The 13,991-nt window shown below is 42.9% G+C and overlaps 1 pseudogene across 1 annotated transcript in view; it reads right to left on the bottom strand.

Moving 5' to 3' along the window:
• LOC311136179 (vacuole membrane protein 1-like) overlaps window positions 1-13,475 on the bottom strand; it is a 108,243-nt pseudogene extending 94,768 nt beyond the window's left edge. The window contains exons 1-5 of the transcript XR_014615428.1: window positions 13,405-13,475; window positions 13,194-13,230; window positions 6,534-6,632; window positions 6,169-6,304; window positions 567-655 (exon numbers count right to left, since the gene is read on the bottom strand). The product of XR_014615428.1 is annotated as a vacuole membrane protein 1-like (transcript). The remainder of the gene's footprint in view (window positions 1-566; window positions 656-6,168; window positions 6,305-6,533; window positions 6,633-13,193; window positions 13,231-13,404) is intronic.
• Window positions 13,476-13,991: the final 516 nt, after the last annotated feature.

Below are 13,991 nucleotides of genomic sequence, written 5' to 3'. Positions count from 1 at the left end.
GAGTTTTTCTGGCACCAAACTCATTTCCCAGAAAACCCCAGTGAACAGAGGAAAACAAAAACATTATATGCAGCAGCAGCATCTCTCATGGCCTCTTAAAAAGCCTGGGTGGGAAGTGCCAGCCATGTCCAATTGTTTTCAGGGTTACCAAGAATTAATGACGTAACACCTTAGGACTAGAGTTTAGGAGTTTAACATGGACAATAAAATATTTGGTGCTGCAGCTTTAAAGCAATTCTGTCTGGATCTCTGGAGCCACTTTTACTGTGGTACATTAGCTGTTCATTTGGTACAGTGTGTGTGTGCGCTCAGTAAATTAGCTGTTCATGTGGTACAGCTAATGTACCGATTAAATAGGGCATGTGGTAAATAGGGCAGGTGAAGGTAAGTGTGTGAAGGTAAGTGTGTAGTAAGTTTAATACTCTTTTTTTTCAGCTTGTGATCTCTGGAGACAACAGCTTTATAAAGGCTTAGGAACGTTAATTAGCAACCCCTGATGCACACACACTGTACCAAATGAACAGCTAATTTACTACAGACGTGACACACACACACACACACTTCACCTTCTGATGTTTTCCTTCAACAGAGTAGGCGATAGAGAAGAGGGTGACCAGCACCAGCAGAGAAGACAGAATGTCTTTGTCGCCATAACCTGAGGAAAGAAGAGAGGGATGGAGGAAAGAGGGAAAAGAGGAGGAGGGGAGGGAGGTAAAGAAGATAAGGGGGAGGGAGAGGAGGATGAGCAAATGGGCAGACCAGATGGTGGCTGGCCTTGAGCTCTTGAAAAAGAAAAGGAGAGCTGCACACTCTAGGAGCTCAGATGCAATAATATAATAACCAACGTTGACAGACAAGCTATCTTCATCAGGGTATAGTGACAAACACTGTGGGTCACTAGTTTATATAGTGTCAAAGGACACACACAGGTGTCTAATCATGGCCGGGTGTGGACTGATATTGGTTAATTCACAGATAAACAGAACATAGAAAAAACATGAATGGATAGCATACGATCACAATCTGGCTACATAGGCCCACAAACATTTACAATGAATAGCAAAATCACAAGACTGGCTTCAGATCAAAGTCTACGTTGAGACCGAAGGGAGCAAGGGTCTATAAATTAAAGATCCAGGCAGTCTCTCGTCTTAACAATATGTTGTCGAGGTCACCACCTCTCCTAGGGAGGGTGACATGTTCGATGCCGATATAACGTAATCGAGTGGTTCGCTTCCAAAAAGTGTGCCGCGACTGGGTACGTCGAGTTTTTGCACCTAATGGTGCTATGATGCTTCGAGATTCGTCCTTTTAATTCACGCTTTATTTTACCCACATCATTTTTACCACAAGGACAAGTTATAAGATAAATAACTGCCTTAGTGGAGCACGTGATAACACCTTTTATTGGGATCTGTTTCCCTGTTTGGGGGTGTTTTGAGGATGTACATTTGTAAGTGCCATTGAATTGAGCGCAACCATTACACTTCTCGTTTCCATCTGGTAGAGGTGCAAAGAGATATTTTTGTGTGATAAATCAGAGTTTATCAATTGATCTGAGATTTCTGCCCCGCGAGAATACTACCAAGGGAGGGTCCGAAAACACATTACCTATACTGTCATCGGATCCCAGAATGTGCCAATGTTTGTGAACGATTCCCTTAAATTTGTTCAGAGCACTTTGAATAGCGTGTAGTTAGAACGTAAGAATGCTTCTTTTTACGAGACTGTCCTTGAAAGAGATGTCTTGATTTGTTTTGAATTTTCTCAATGGCAGTATTAATCTGACCATTTTTGTACCCCCTCTCCTTGAATTTTCTTTGCGTCTCAGCCATATTTCTGTCGAAATCAGACTGTATTTTTGCAAATTCTTTTGATTCGACAGAATTGGCTGTAGGGCAAACAGTTTTTCAAGGGAAGCGGGTGACAACTATCAGCCCCCTGGATTTGAGCTGGCACGCAGGCTGATCCTCCCAGTGTGTTTAAGTGGGCGTCTGAGGCTGAGGGGTTGCCGTTTAGATTATTTGTCTGTTCAGGAATTAACTGAAATGCAGTTCATGATTTAAATGCATGTTCAATCAAATGTGAGATTATTAAGTGAATAAAGCTAACCCTTACCTTTATATCCACATTCTGGCTCAACCCTAACGCTAACCCTCAACCCTAACCCTTGCTTCATGTTCACATGCTGGCTCAACCCTTACCCTAGCCTCAACTCTAATCCTAACCCTAGCCTCAACCCTAACCCTAAAAGTTGTATTGTCATGTGCACTAGTACAGTGAAAAGCCTTTCTTGCTTGCGCTTTACAAACAATGCAGTAATCTATATCAGTAGTTCCATGAAAAAAGTATGAAAAATTCAAGTACAACAAAAACACACGAGAAATAGAAATAAGAAGAACACAGGAATGTAAGTAAACTATATACACGGTCAGTTCCAGAGTGTGCATTGAGACAGTCGAAAATAACAATAGAAGGGTCAATGCAGATAGTAGCCATTTTGTTATCTATTTAGCAGTCTTATGGCTTGGGGATAGAAGCGGTTCAGGTGCCTGTTAGTGTCAGACTTGATGTTCAGCAGAGAGAACAGTCTATGGCTTGGGTGGCTGGAGTCTTAAACCATTTTTTGGGGCTTCCTTTTACACAGCCTGGTATAGAGGTCCTGGATGGCAGGGAGCTCGGCCCCAGTGATGAACTGGGCTGTATTCACCACCCTCAGTAGCGCCTTGCGGTCGGGTACCTTGCAGTTGCCGTATAAAGCGGTGATGCAGCTAGTCAAGATGCTCTCAGTGGTGCAGCTGTAGAATTTTGGGGATCTGAGGGCTCATGCCAAATCTATTCAGCCTCCTGAGAATGAAGAGGCGCTGTCATGCCCTCTTTACAACTGTGTGGGTCTGTGTGGACCATGTTCATTCCTTTGTGATGTGGACACTGAGGAACTTGAAGCTCTCGACCCGCTCCACTACACACAGATGTGGATGGGGGCGTGCTTGCTCCTCCGTTTCCTGTAGTCCACGATCAGCTCCTTTGTCTTGCTGACATTGAGGGAGAGGTTCTTGTCCTTGCACTACACTGCCAGGTCTCTGACATTCTTCCTATAGGCTGCCTCATCCTCGTCGGTGATCAGTTCTAACACCGTCGTGTCATCAGCAAACTTGATGTTGGAGTCTTGTGTGGCCACACAGTCGTGGGTAAACAGGGAGTACAGGAGGGGACTAAGCACTCACCCCTGAGAGGCCCCTGTGTTGATGGTCAGCGTGGCGGATGTGTTGTTGCCTACCCTCACTGCCTGGTCCAAGGGTCCTTAGCTTGGTGGTGAGCTAGGAGGGGACTATGGCGTTGAATGCATAGATGTAAAAATGCTGTTTTTTTACTACATAGGTATTCTTTTTGTCCAGGTGGGTGAGGGCAGTGTTGAGTGCAATAGAGATTGGATCATCTGTGGATCTGTTGGGGCAGTATGCAAATTGGAGTGGGTCCAGGGTGTCTGGGATGATGGTGTTAATGTGAGCCATGACCAGCCTTTCAAAACATTTCATGGCTATAGATGTGAGTGCTACAGGGAGATAGTCATTTAGGCAGGTTACCTTGGCATTCTTGGGCACGGGGATTATGGTGGTCTACTTGAAATAAGTTGGTATTACAGACGGGGCAGGGATAGGTTGAAAATGTCAGTGAAGACACTTGCCAGCTGGTCATCACATGAGTATGCGTCCTGGTATTCTGTCTGGCCATGCAGCCTTGCAAATGTTAACCTGTAAAGGACTTACATCGGCTACGCAGAGCGAGATCACACAGTCGTCCGGAACAGCTGGTTCTCTCATGCATGGTTCAGTTTGCTTGTCTCAAAGTGAGCATAGTAGGCATTTAGCTTGCCTGGTAATCCATTAGGATTTGATCTTAGTCCTGTATTGACGCTTGCCTGTTTGATGGCTCGGAGGTCGTAGCAGGAATTCTTATAAGCGTCTGGAATAGTGTACCGCTCTTTGAAAGCGGCAGCTCTAGCCTTTAGCTCAGTGCAGATGCTGCCTATAATCCATGGCTTCTGGTTGGGGTATGTACATACAGTTACTGTGGGGACAACAGTCAACGGACTTATTATTAATGAAGCTGGTGACTGATGTGTTAAATGGATGAATCCTGGAACATATTCCAGTCTGTGCTAGCAAAACAGTCCTGTAGCTTAGCATCCGCTTCATCGGACCACTTCCGCATTGAGCGTGTCACTGGTACTTCCTGTTTGAGTTTTTGCTTGTAAGCAGGAAGCAGGAGGATGGAGTTATGGTCAGATTTGCCAAAGGGAGGGTCTTGTATGCATTTTTGAGTGTGGAGTAAAAGTTATCTAGAGTTTTGCCACCTTCAGTTGCACAGGTGACATGCTCGTAAAAATTTGGTAAAGCAGATTTAAGTTTCCCTGCATTGAAATCCCCAGCCACGAGCAACCACTGAACATGCATTTTCTTGTTTACTTATGGCCCTATACAGCTTGTTGAGTGCGGTCTTAGTACCAGCATCGGTTTGTGGTGGTAAATAGACAGCTACAAAATATATAGATGAAAACACTCTTGGTAAATAGTATGGTCTGCAGCTTTTCATGAGGTATTCTAACTCAGGCAGCAAAAACTCCTTAACATTAAAGATCGCGCACCAGCTGTTATTAAAAAAAGAGACACACCCCTCCTCCCTTCGTCTTACCCGAGTCTGCCGACCGGTCTTGACCATACATAGAAAAACCAGCGAGATGTATATTATCCATGTCCTCATTCAGCCACAATTCCGAGAAACATAGCATATTACCGTTTTTTGATAGGATAGTCTCGAACGGAACTCATCCAGTTTATTCTCCAGTGAATGCACGTTCGCCCATGTAGAACAGAGGGCAATGACGGTGTATTTGCTCACCGACGTAGTCTCGTCAGGATGCCGCTGTTCAGAACATGTTTTCGGTCATAGGAATCTCTCTCTCATACTCTCAGCACGGTACTCGCCTTGTGATGCCTGAGATTCACCACGTCCTCTTGTCATTTAGTAAATAAACATGTTGCCCTCAGACTCAACCACAAGAGGCTCTCAAGGTGTGCACAATGACCTCCTTTAATTTACATTTTAGTCATTTAGCAGACGCTCTTATCCAGAGCGACTTACAGTTAGTGAGCGCATACATTTTTCATACTGGCCCTTACGTCAATAGAGTATTAAGTGACTGAAAACAGGGAAAACATAGGGATCATGTTTGGGGCAAGGTTATTCATATCAGAAACCGGTTCCATATCATCATCATCATTGAGCCTGCAGTGATACGGCATTTGTGGGAGTATTATTCGACTGAACTCACTATAAACTCACAATAGTATTCTGATAAACACTTTTTTAAATGGGCTGGGAAAAAAAAAATCAATTTTGGCAGGGCATCTAATTGGTGTCTTTCATTGCAACATCAATGAAGGTTAACTACTCCCTGCTTACGTAGTTGTTTTAATAAATGATCCTGTCTTGTATTGTCGGACTGTACAGCCAGGCAGAAAGGATTAAGTACAGGGGAGCGAGCCAGGAGGGCAGCAGGGAGAGTCTCAAGGTCTGTCTGTCTGCACATCCTTTCTCCTCGCCTCCTTCTCAAAACATTTTGAAGGAGAAGGTCCAAAGGGAGGGACCTTGGATCTTCTCCCCAAATGCAGTTAGAGAAGGAGGCGAGGACAGAGGACGCGAGGAATAGAGGAAAGACAAATTAACAAAGAGCCTCTATCTTGTAGTGTAGACTCTGACCCTGCTGCCTCCAAGTCTGTCTGTGGCTGGGCTGCCATATCATGACCTCACCCTCAGCAGTAGGGAGTATGTGTGGACTAAGACCTTTGTCTTCCTACAAACACCAGACTAGCTAGACTGTTTACTTGCTCAGTCTGACATGCAATAGAGCACAGTGTTGGGGAGATTTGTGAACTTAACATCTGTTTCTACAGAGACTAAAATACTTTCCATTTCAACACTTAATCAATACTCTTTATTTCCCATTTTGTAACACTTATTCAATACTTTGTACTCAAAACGTTATAATCAACACTTACTTTGTAACACTGATTCAACAATATAAAAATTGAGAAGACCACACAAACTTGTCCTAAATGACGGCAAAAAACAGGTGACAGGTGAGGGTCTGAGTGAGTTTCTCACCTCCACTTCCAGTCCTTCAGGGTGATGAGCAGCTCAAGCAGGAAGTAGTGTAGCGTGACGAGCGGTTTCTTCCATAGCACTAGAGACACGCACTTCTCACGGTCCCTCTGCTTCCTCTCCCTCAGCGACAAGGAGTCTATATCAACACATCCACACAGTGGGGTTTGCCTCAACCACCTCTAAAGACATGTCAGTCAGTGTGAACTGCTAAGGTGTAGCTTAAATAAACTCAAGTGATACTGTCAAAGTGCAGGTTTTTATGTTCTTCAGTCAGTGTGAACAAAAACACTTAGGCCTACATCACTGTATGTTATGTCAACAATAACAATCATTAACTATATAGTGGTTCATTCAGCGGTCCCTACCTGCAGACTGCCTGTTGTGCTGTTCCTTGGCCGCTAGGCAGCTCGCAGTCTGCCCCATTCTCTGCCATCTCATTGAGTAGTGGGAGGACTGGGGGACACCTAGAGAGAGGAACGACAAAAATTGCATAAGGGACAGACTGTGGTTAGAGCAGACCTAGGGGACTCTGTGCTGTTGGTAGGCTAAGTCGTGACCAGAGGGCTGCAGGATATGGGACCGACAGTGTGGTGTTGGCAAGACGTGACTGAGTGGTGATCTGAGTGCAGAAGGTGATAGTATCATTAGGTCACGCACAGCGCTTTATCGGGTTACCACTAATCTGCAGGACACGGCACAGGCTCTGTGAAATCTCTGATCCCCTAGTCAGTGAGTGTCTGTACTTTATTTTTTTTTTAAAGGTCATAGATTAGATGTCCCAAATGATCACAACAGGCAGCCTCTGAAGAACAGAGTAGAACAGTGCAGATGCAAGGTAACCTATATAGTACGTAGACAACAGGGTAATGTGTCAGAGATAAGGACCAATGGTGATAAAAGAGATACTATCCACCACCACGTTTTTCTCAAGAATACACTAACAAGCCAACACATTTCTGAGCATTCGTCTCTTCCCAGATACTTCAGTGAAAGGATCCATCATTCTGCATCTAGACACATCTGTTATGCTACACAGTCGCTCTATGGGATGTTACAGACCAGAACCAGAAGGAGACGGGAGGTGGTGCGAGTGAGACATAGCAGGGACACTTATTAACCCAGTGTCCTGTCCACCCCCATTTTTCTGAGGCTGTGTGTGCGAGAGAGAGAGAGAGCTCAGAGCTGAGAGTACCAGCACGCAGACCACTCAGCTCTCAATCTGGTGGAAGTGTCAGTGTCACAGCCTCTTAATCCCTCTATTTAGTGCCATCGGCTCCAATACAGGAGGGCCCCTGGATTCAGTTTCCAAACGTCCACATTGACCGGGCTGACAGACAGAAGACAATGTACATCGTTGACTTTACAGGGGCCCTTGATGGCTCTTTAGATTCTAGATAGGAATTCTGAGGCCAGAGTAGGGTCATGTTTTCTTCCTTTGTGAAAATAATAGCTGGCTGCCTTTGGAACAAACGTGATGGTCAATGAAACATAATGCTGAATGGTATAGGGCGGCATATAGGTATGCAACAGTTCATCACTAATTACAAATACAATTCATTAAAACCTGGTAAGTGAATGAGCAGGGTATTTAAAATCAATACTACAGAGAAAGTACTGTGTTTTACTGGTTCCTTCTAAGACAAATACAGGGTTGGAAGAGATGACTGAGGACAGTATTTATAGTAGGCTGATGATACAGCGGCATTAAAATGTGTCAATCAGTATTGAGTTTAAAGGCTACATGTAGGAGCATAAGCTACACCTACACACTCAACAATGCAGAGTGAGGTCACTGGGGCTATTTACATGAGTTGGTGCAGCACAACAGACAGATTCTTACCCTCAAAGTTAACCCAGACATTTAAAGTTTAGGGGGAGTAAAGGTATTGGATGCCCCATATCAATTTCAACTAACTGTCTAATCATACCTTGACTGTTTTTGCATGAGAGAAGTAACTTTGGCTAAGACCAAACACCTTTGGATTGACAGTCTGGACAGTCATCCAAAAAGGAGAGCAATATGCATCATGAGTCATGTCCAGCTGCGTTGCAGAGAGCTATTCAAGCTCCTTGCTTTAATTAATATGTCTAGTCTACTCGCGTGCGTCAACGGGAGTGTTGTTTGGCTGTGTTGACGCAACTTGAGGCAAAAATGTTAACCAATTCCCAGCATCACAACGGTCTGTAGTAGTCCACCCGACTGCGCTTCATCATTAGACGACGATCATTGATTTACTCATGTTGTTTTCACAATCTGCCATTTCAAAATACTGCTGAAAAGAACAAAACAGCGCGTGGTGTAAATCCAGCAGCGCGTAGTGTGCCAAAACGGGACTCGATTACGCAATAACTTCCTTCAAAAACAACAGACTAGGTGCGTGAGGCCCCGTGCGCCGTTAAGGGTTTGTACTTGTACGCACAGGAGTGTTCTCGAATATTGGACCGTTGGCTTTCATACTTCTCGAATTGTCAGTGCAGCTCAAGACATTTATCAAACTGTCAACATATTCAGACGAATAGAGGACGCATACCGGAGATGCATTGGTTGGGAATTGTGGGGTCGTGCGCGTTCTGGGCTGTGCATCCTCCACGGATGGTGGTCTCAAGCGTAAATCATAGTCCACAGACTCTAGGACGCGATAGTCTAAATTACCGCGTCAAATTAAATGTTTTTAACAAGCAATTCTAGCAACACTAAACCTCTCCACGCAGTAGCCTACGCACTGGTTTCAAGTATCAACAGTACCAAAAAGTAATATGAATCTCTTGGCACACAAGTCACATTTTTCACTGTTCGAGGCAGAGAGAGCAACTCACCGCCCCGCGAGATGTCTTGAGTCCGCCAGGAATGTACCCAAAACCACAGTTTCAAACTCCGGTTGTAATAGAATCATAGCCTACATGACTATAGCCCAGTGTGGGGTGTCGTGGGGGACTGGGGGCACGTAAAGGGATAAATCACTAGAAGGATAGTCGGGGGCTGCAGAGGGGGTGGTGGCAGGCAGGAGTAAATGTGAGCCGACTTTTCATAGTTAGCCTAGTAACTACCCCAAGAGATCAAGACTAAAGCTTTAAAAATACATTCATATAACTTTCCTGCAACAGGCATCTAACGAATCTCTATTTGGATTGAGCAAAGAAAGAGAATGGCAGCCTTACCCAGACGAAACTGAGAAGACACCCAGGGTGAGGAGATTTTCAGGTAATGTCTTGAGAAGACATGGCCTAAATTACCACTGAAAAGTCTAATACTGATACATTTGTGGCTAGTATTGCATTATAATGACATACTTATGCATTGCATGCCATTGTGTGCATGCTATTGTAATAGGCCTACATCCATTATTTCAATCCAAGTAAGAGAAAACAAATAATGCATGGCATGTTGTTTGAATAAAGCTTGATAGAGCCAATGTAACAACAATATGTCCTTCTTGCACTCAAGCTATTACCTAACATCCTGTCCTGAGTTGGTCCCTGTTACGAACCTAGTGGCTTTAAAAGTCTAGGGTGGATGGTAAAGACACCCGTAACATAACTCATGTGAATTAGAATAGTGAAAAGGAACAGTGAGAACAAAATACACTGACAACCAATCCTACCGTCAAACACAAAACGTTTATTTTAAACACACGGTAAACGGTTTGGGGAAAGGGGCTGAGCTGGACCCAAGGAATGAAATAATAAATTCAAAAACCCCTAAACTGATCCTGCCTGCCTAAAGAACCGCTTCGCCTGCTACTAACTATACAAAAATACAGTGGGTGGTCCACTCAGATCTAACTGCAAAAAATGCCCTTTTTCCCCAGGCACAAACAAACATAGGTAAAATAGGGACTAAACTGCAAACGAGTGACTAGACAATAGCAAAAAAGACCCCACAGTAAAACATACTCACATGGAACAGGACAAAGTGAGATGTATGGCCTATGACTGTGGTGTATGAAGGTAGTCAATCTATCAAAACGGTCTGTGACAAGAAGTTTGTGTCTGTGTAGCCTAATGTGTGAGGGAAAAAAAAAAGAGTATTGGGAGAAACACAACTGAATGGGTTTTTAAACCAGGGGATGTGTGATGTGATTGGGTAATGAAAACCAGAAACAGGTGGTGCAATCAGGAGGAGTGTCCACTGGTTGGTACACCTCAGCAATCTGACAGGTGGGACACACCAACGACCTGTGATTAGGGCAGAAGGAGAGGAAAAACACAAATACACATACAGAATACCTGTATCAGTAACAGTCCCCCTCTAAAATAGCAGATTTATAGACCAGTGATTTTGGAACTTTTCCTGTTGAAAAGCCACATCCCAAATAGGGTTCTAGGGGTAACTAGCCCCCCCCTATTAACAATGTCTAATTGCTGACACAAAAAAAGCAATGTTTGGAGAAAGAAATTGCATGTGGATGAATGTCATGTTTAGGCAAATAAACTATAAAGGTAAATAAATGGCTACAGTTTACACTTTTTTAGTTATTTCATGAAATGGAGTAACTGGCCCTGGGTGTGCCAGTTACCCCGCTAGAAGATTATAGCATAGGGTTTCACACAAGTGTGTTAAAATCGATTTTAATCAGTTTTATTTAGAAATTCTTTAGTAAGTAATACTTAAAAGCTAAGTGTAGCTGTCTTATTTTTATTATTTAAATAAAATATGGGGGGGGGGGAATGGTGTTGCACATGTCACCATTAATATCTGCACTATGAGGATATTTGATGTAAAGTCCCTCTTTAACTCACCTGCACATTAATTTTATTTGTTCTTTCATTGTTGTTCCATACAATTCATTATATACAATGCACTAAATATTATTTGAATAATGCAAGATTTTGAATCCCAGCAGTCTTTAAAAATGACATTCAGGAGCAAAAGATTTTCAATTGTTTATAATTCATAAAAAAATATTAATTGGAATATAATATTGGAATGGAATATAACTAATAACATTAAATAACATTGGAATATAACATTTAATAACAATAACTTAACTAATTAACTCAGTGTAACATTGATGTGGCAACTCTCTTATGCTCTGCTAGGATTCTAATTTGTACATAGGTCACAAATAAAGCTATCCCCAGTAAGATTGGAGCACAACTCATGAGCCCACCTCCTGCACTGCTCACAACTAATCCACTACTAGTTACCCCCTAGTACCCTACAAATACAGTAAAGTAAACACACTAAAGCAGTGGTTCCCAACATTTTTCTGTTACTGTACCACCAACTGAATTTTGCTCTGCCCGGTGTACCCCTGAAGTACCCCCTCGTGCATTTTACCAGTAGGCCTATTACCAGTACCCACATGTGTATAGGCCAAGTACGGCAGGGGTCCTAGTGTAACAGTGTTGCCCCAACCTGGACTTGAATCAAGGACCCTTTGAAACACATCCTCAACTGCCTCCCACGAAGCATGGTTACCTATTGCTCCACAAAAGCTGCAGCCCATGCAGAGCAAGGAAACAAATACTTGAAGGGCTCAGCGAGTGACGTCATCGATTGAAACGCAACAAGCGTGCACCGTTAACTAGCTAGCCATTTCACACCGGTTACACTCACCCACCTTTGACCTCCTCCTTCGCAGCAACACCAGCAGCTGGGCTGCCCAACTAAGTGATCCGGGTCATGGCACCAATGTAACATTTTTGCTTCCGTCCCTCTCCTCGCCCCAACCTGGGCTTGAACCAGGGACCATCTGAATACATCAACAACTGCCTCACACAAAGCATTGTTACTATTGCTCCACAACAACTACTTCAAGGTCTCAGAGCGAGTGACGTTACCGATTACACTAGTACCCCTGGTTGGGAAACACTGCATTAAAGGGCTAAAAATATATATGTTTTGAACAAAATAGTGTTTTTTAGACACAACTGCAAACTTCAAGGAGTAGGGCATTCAAGGAGTTCATCTGATGGGAATTTGTGATGTTATCGAGGATCAAAAGGAGAGCAGTATAGAACAAAATAGGAAATAAATGTCATATATGCGATTGGAAAAATCATTATTTGGTTGTGTTTATGAATGTCTTGGGTAACATTCGAATACGAAAAAATAGCACAATAGCATTTTCATTAGTTTATGTTTGTTACTGTAGGCAATCTTCTGCCGCATGCTCACATGTGGAGTGCAAAAGAACTGCGGTTATTTTTGGAAGAAGTGATATTTAGAAATATAGCTAATCTCTTATTTTAAGAGTTATTTGGCAAAGGTACGTGTTTTGGAAACTTCAGAATCTGCTATTTCTGATACTTTATAGAAATCAGAACGTCTTAACTGCATGTGACTGTAGGAGTTACGGGGGGATGATATGTCATATGTCCTCTTAAAACTGCTTATAACGCAAATTCTGTTATTGATATCAAAATACTAACAACATATGTGTTAAATAAACGTATTTAGTAAAAGTTAAGGACGGAGGTGGGAATGACTTTAAACATTTCAGCGATATTTCAGTTTTAAATTCATATGCAGTCAAAATGACCGCCTAAACACTTGGTGTTAATTGGTGTTAATCTCACCATAGATAATTTTAGATCACTTTTAATTTGCCAGCTAGCACCTCTAGAGGATAAATGATCCAGCCAAAGATCCTCGAGAAAAAGTTAAGAGCACGAAATTAACAAGTTAACCTTGAACAGAACAGACTGGCAAGTTGATGCCAGGTGCATACAGAACAGAATGTTCACGCATTATCCTGCCAACAGGTTTTTCACCAGACACTAAAACATTTGCAATCATCAAGGACTCACTATTTCATTCACTTATTTTATTTTAGAGCAGCTCAAAATATATTATTTGGGTACCTATAGCAATGTAAACCTTATTTTATCCTGAGCAAAACCTGGCACTGGCACGCGTCAGTAGCCTTAGACTGACATTTTACAAAGACATGCTGATGATGGAGGATAGCCAAATGTCAAATGGGGATAGACTGGATGTGTCCTAATGTTATTCTACTAACTACTATTATGAACACGCCACGACAATGAGCAGACATGAACGATACAAATAGTCCCCCTACCTTCTCCTTTCACTCTCGAGCTGTCAAACGCCGCAGCCTACAGCACAGGAAACAGACGTGTGTTTTATTCCATGGACCGCGTACCAAAGATGGTCGATAAAGAAAGATAGTTCACTGAGGCCGTTTACATTTTACATTTACATTTTAGTCATTTAGCAGACGCTCTTATCCAGAGCGACTTTCAGTTAGTGAGTGCATACATTTTTCATACCATTGAAAAAAGTTCCGATCTACTTAACTGGACATGTCTCCCATAGACACCAATGCAATAGCAGCTGTGTATGGTCTACTTAGTTCATTGACTTTCATTAAACCAGAAAGAAACTGTGGGGTGTGTCCATAGAGAATGATAGAGGCCTCTAATGGCCAAAAGGTCATTTAAGCATGGGCAGCGCCATTAAGGACTTCCACCATTTTAATGTAGTCAACTGGGTGGGACTTCGAACTTCATTGGCTGATGCCTCATGATGACACTGTTGGAGTCGTGTCCAAACAGGTCATCAGGAGGGATCAGCCAATCGTTAAGAAGAAAATTGACTACTTCAAAATGGAGATTGCCTCAATGGCGCTTGTGGTGTCACAGACGCTATAATGGCACAGATACAAAGATGAGTCCTCTATCTATCTCTATTGGTGTCTCGCTTCCTCTTCAGTGTCTGCGTGTACTTCCGCTGAAGCGCAGACCACGAGCCAATAGGAATGGTGTATAGTAGTACCACAAAACACCTTATCATTTGGATGAGCTTTGATCTAAGCCCCATCCATTAACAGATAGGCGATGAGTATATCCAGGTACTT

Source organism: Coregonus lavaretus (genome assembly GCF_964263955.1).
Source record: "Coregonus lavaretus genome assembly, chromosome: 10".
In the NCBI taxonomy this organism is placed as follows: domain Eukaryota; kingdom Metazoa; phylum Chordata; class Actinopteri; order Salmoniformes; family Salmonidae; genus Coregonus; species Coregonus lavaretus.
This window is presented reverse-complemented; position numbering and strand designations above follow the sequence as displayed.